The 5,316-nt window shown below is 34.8% G+C and overlaps 1 long non-coding RNA gene across 1 annotated transcript; it reads left to right on the top strand.

Moving 5' to 3' along the window:
* Nucleotides 1-892: 892 nt before the first annotated feature.
* On the top strand, nucleotides 893-2,571 carry LOC142533383 (uncharacterized). Its single transcript, XR_012816740.1, has 4 exons — nucleotides 893-1,012; nucleotides 1,101-1,175; nucleotides 2,230-2,387; nucleotides 2,511-2,571. It is a non-coding gene; the product is annotated as an uncharacterized LOC142533383 (long non-coding RNA).
* The last annotated feature ends 2,745 nt before the right edge of the window (nucleotides 2,572-5,316 follow it).

Below are 5,316 nucleotides of genomic sequence, written 5' to 3'. Positions count from 1 at the left end.
TATTTTCCTTCAAAATTAACCCCAACACCACCGCCGTTCCACTCACCGAGAGGGAAGCAAAACACCAGCGTAGAATTCATAAAGATTGTGCTGGGGAGTACAGGAATTGCGCGCCGTTTTGCTATCTGAGGGTAGATTTGGGGTTAAGGGTTTGCGTGTATTGTTGGGTTCCGGATTCACTTAAGAATTTGATTAGGGCTTGTGGGAGGAGCGAGAATATAGACGCGTCGAAATACAAGAATGAAGCTAAGGATTCCTCTGAGAAGGATGCTAACCGTCACGTTGAGAAGGCAAAGAGGGCCGTAAATCACAAAGATCAAGCATTGAAGAAGGCCGCGGTCTCCAAGAATGCTACAAATAATGCGAAGAACGTTTTAGATTTTGTGAGAAAGAAAGATAGGAACGAGCAGAAGGATGCGAGTTCTGATTGCAGTGGAAAAATTAAGGAGGTTGATGATGCAGAGTTGGCTTTTAGATTGCATAGAGCAATGAATAGTTCTCCAAAGATTTTGACGGATAAGTGCCAGGTGAATTCATGTTTGGACGACTTAAAAAATGGTGATTTGAATGTTTTAACATGTACGAGATTGGTTTTAGGGGGAGATCAAAGTGAAGATCGGAGTTCTAATAGTGCAGAGATTGAAAGAAATAATTGGAGTGACAAGCAGAGTTTGTGTTCTGATGCTAATGAAGAGGCAGACAGAATTTTCCTGTTGCTGTTAGTTTCCCAGAAGAAACATTTCTTGTCCTTATGCTCTGAGTATCTAGATGTTCTCATGTATGAGTTTGCTTGAACCCCGTTTTTCTTGAAACGAGTTTGCTTGGTACTAAATTTTATCATTGAAAATATTTTTGTGCTGTGAAAGGACACTATTACATAATGAGTTTAACTGGAGATTCTTTTATGTCTTGTTCAACTTATTCAACATTATTTTACCTGTACAACTTGAAGTCGTCTCCTCCCAGGTGTTTCAGGAGTCTCCCCGAGAAAAAATTTGGAAAACAAAACACTGTAAAATTTTCAATTTAGTTAGTTCGTAAACCATAAGTTAAAGTTCATTATCTCCTTTTAAACTTTTCTGGTTGTTATCCAATTGCAGCTCCCATCTATAAAATGGAGAAACATTGTAACATTGAAATTGCAGCCCAAGTTTCTGGTGTCTCTTCCAGCCAAGGTACTAAGCTTTTCAAAGCATTTGGATTATTGATTCTCTCTACACTGCAATGGTATTTTTCAGAATTTCTTTATGATGATGTTCTGTCCTTGCTTCCTCTCTTCATGCATTCATGAATATAATTGACGTTTCTCTGTAAAAAAAAGCTAATGTTTAAAGTTGTGGTAGATGATGTTATTCATTTGCTTGTGTATCATATATCTAATATCTGCTAAATGAATGGGAAGACCCTTCAGAAGACTGAATATCTTCTTGCCTTATAACATATTTTCTGTAGTTTTTGGTATTCACCAAATTATGTTAGTTGATAGTCAAGAATGAATTAATTTCATATTAATCCTGCGAACCTGAAACTGTTTGCTATTTTGCATGCCTGGTTTTTCCTAAACCTCCACATGCAGAAGTTTGTTTTACCCCATGGAAGATAATGCCTTCGCATTTTTCTTCAATTTAAAACATCTGATTTTCTGAAATGGATTATCTTAACTTGTTACTCTCATGTATATGGGACATCAATCTGCACTAGCATTTGATCACTCTGTTTAACCATATGATGAATAGCTGCTTTTTGAAAAGAAAAATAGAAGGAGTGTAGTATATTGGGGCCCAAGAAACTTGTATATCTGGTAAAGGAGTTCCCAAAATTTTTTTGTTGATCCTTTTTTTTCTTTTATCTGATTTTATGAATCATATCTGTAAGATTTAAAAAGTTGATCCAAAATTTTCTCTGTAATTGAGTCATATATTCGTCTTAAGTTCTTATTTATATGTTTATTGTCACTGTGTATTATACACCAAGGGCTTATATGCTTACCTTATTATTTCTGTGCCTATTAGAATTTTTTTGGTATTTTAAAGCGTTGAGTGAGTATTAGATTTGATGCTGCCTACTTATCCTCTTACAAGGCATTGTGATGTGTCATTACAAAACTTTGTGTATTATGATGTGCTCTGTATTTGCTTCCATCAATTTCTGTAAACTGACATTTTTTATGCGTCTTTTGTAAAAATACAACTTTATATCCTTTTTACTTGTGCCACTTTATTTTCCTAGACGGGGTTCGTCATAGGTATCATCTTGGAGGATTAATGGAAAGCCCTTTAGTGGATGACGATGCTGATTGCTTCTCACCCATGCTTTTAAATGCGACTTCAGTCAACGTTGAAATCTATTACAATAAAGCAATTAATTATACGTTGATGGTCACCTTTGTATCCTTATGATGTTACCATATTTTTTCTTGAATAACAAATTATTGTTCTCTTCTGGAAAGTAAAATGGTCATTATGTTTTCTCCCTTATTTGATTTATTCTTTAACCATCTGATGAACTAGATCTCTTTCCTTGAAGTTCTGCTGTTAATCCGGCAAATGGAACACAGTAACACTCAATCTGATGAACTAGATCTCTTTCCTTATTTCGAATTTTTTCAAGATTCTTGTATCATTTCCAAGTGGCACAAATTCTATCTGTTCTTACTTTTAAGTTGATTTTGCTTCTTGAAACAAGAAGTTGGGTTGCTTCAGATTTTGTTGGAGTTTAAGGTGATCTGGTTTTGTCTTTTCCTATTTTTTTGGTCTATATCTGTCCTCACGCAAATGTAAATGCAACTAACCATCTTGAAGGTGTAGGTTCCATTGTAATAACTATGCTGGAAAAAAAATTTTATTAAGGTTTCGAAGTGCCTAATTTGATTCATGTTGGTGTAGAATAAAACAATACAGCTGTCGTTTGGGTGGAAAATTTATGCTGCTGCATCTTATACTACCATCATAGACAGATTGAGAAAATGATAATTTTTTGGTGCAGTTTACTTGAAATGTATCTTCAAATAATGTTTTTTTGTTGTGGGAAATTGATTTCTTGGTTTTTAGTAATTCAATTGGCTTTTACTGCACTTAGTTTATTGTTGTTTTGTTTCTTCGCATTAATGCTAATGAATTTTTTTTTATGCTTTTCAGTTGTTGCTTGAGTAGTTCATTTATCAGTGTTGATTGAATGAGCTTCAGTACTTCTGTCTTTTGACAATTTTCCTTCTGATTTCTGTAATATGTTTTTTCATGAGCTGCATTATTCTTTTCCAATCTCTTTCTTGCGTTGGCTTCAACAGAGATTAGGATCTCTGGTTTAGATGCAATTGTTGTAATCTGTAATGGATGTAGACTAGATGGAAACAACAGGCGCTATCTCAGCTTGGAGAGTGGTGACATGTTATGAATTTTTATCCGGTGTTATTTCAAGATGCAAATGAAATAAGTTCGTACTTTCAAATGAAACCTGCCTCTACCAGTACTGATATATTTTATATCTGTCAATTTATATTTGAAATAGAAGAATCTAATGTATTTTCTTTTTCAAATTTCAGTTTGCAGGATGCATCAAGAACCAATATTACACCCAATGTCAATATGACGAGATCAGAAGTGAATGGAGTGAATTTGTTTACTCGTATGTAGGTGCTTAAATGGATGGTGTATGTAGGGATAAATATTTTGTTTGTCATTGTGAATTTTTGGATATACTTTTGGTTTTGTGGATACATTTTTGGGTTATTTGTGGATTGATGAATATGTACTTGTGGATTCGTGGATATTCATCATTTTTAGATGGATAATTTATGAATTTAATTATATTAGTGTATTAAGTCATATATTGCAAAGTCTTTTTTTAACAATTACTTCATCAAAATAAAAAATAATGAAGTGTAACAGGTAAATTACTTCGTTGTTATTTGCAAATTGTGAAGTAACATAATATTAAATACTTCGTCAATAAGAAATCAGACTAAGTGATAGAATTAATTTACTTCAACATTGTTCTGTAAAAACGAAGTTGTTTTGCGCCATTACTTCACGAAAATACAAATTATTGAAGTCTTTCGAACCAGTTACTTCGTCACTAAATGTAAATTGTGAAGTAACATAATATAAAATACTTCAACAAATAGGATAAATGCTGAAGTTATAGATTATATTTACTTCGACAAATAGGATAAATTGTGAAGTTGTTTGTGTGAAGGGCCTAAAACTCCTTTCTTGAAAATTTGCGGAAAATTAAAAATTTTCTTTTAAAAAGAACTCAAATGGCCTCATTCATAAAAATCACTGGTGAATCAAGTTCCATATTTCAAAATATTGCAGCGGAAGAAAATTAAAGTTTTGCCAACAATAACAATTTAAAAATTATCCAACGACTGATAAAAATTTGTTTGCGGAATAACAACTGCTGCACTGAGGTCCTCGGGTGCCACTACTGCCGACCCAAGCTGGCTCACTGGTCCCCGCCCTCGGCCCTGGCCTCATCAGTACCTACAACAATCAAGTCTAGTGAGCCTAAAGACTCAGCATGCATATATCACAGGTAACGAGTAAAAATCTGAATTAAAATATGCATGAGTTAACATATCCTGTCCTGAGGCATACTGAAAATAATCTGTACTGAGAAATTATAATACGTGCATAACTGAACATGAAATCACTGTAAAAATATTTGCTCCTTGGAGCCTGTACTGAAATATCTGGTAAAATTTTCTGTTGAGATTATGTTTTACGCCTGTGGCCACTGCACTAAGCTGAACTGATCGGTAACTGGCTACCGGGGAGGCTGAAACTGAACTGAGCTGGCCGGTCACTGGCGACCGGGTGGTACCATACTGAACTGATCGGTCACTGGCGACCGTATAAAATAACACTCCCACATAGTGAATGAACCACAAGCCATATCGCATAAATCTCAAAAATAATCATTTTCTGTTTAATGCACGTAAAATAATTAACTGGCGTATTGAAAATTCCTGTAATTTTACCAACTGGATTGGATTTGATCGTTCCCAGGCTCGCTGCAACCTAACTGTGCCATGAAAAATATGCAATAGCTTAAACTTAACCAACTATGCAATTTACGTTCAAAAGATGCGACTATGACGCCTAATGACTTCGCATTTAATCATGACTCCGAACCAACCTGAACCGACACCGAACCGACGTATAGTCATGATTAAAATATGCTGAAAAATCATAAAATAATGTTCCTAAAATGATAGGGTCGAAATCTAGGTGGAATGGAGGCCAAAACACGAAACGCTCTTTCGAGAGTCAATTTGGCACATTGCACCGTAAATTCTCGTACGACCTCAAAAAT

This window comes from Primulina tabacum, chromosome 18 (genome assembly GCF_025594145.1).
Source record: "Primulina tabacum isolate GXHZ01 chromosome 18, ASM2559414v2, whole genome shotgun sequence".
Classification (NCBI taxonomy): domain Eukaryota; kingdom Viridiplantae; phylum Streptophyta; class Magnoliopsida; order Lamiales; family Gesneriaceae; genus Primulina; species Primulina tabacum.
The sequence above is the reverse complement of the archived record's forward strand: the minus strand, read 5'-3'. Positions and strand labels throughout refer to the sequence as shown.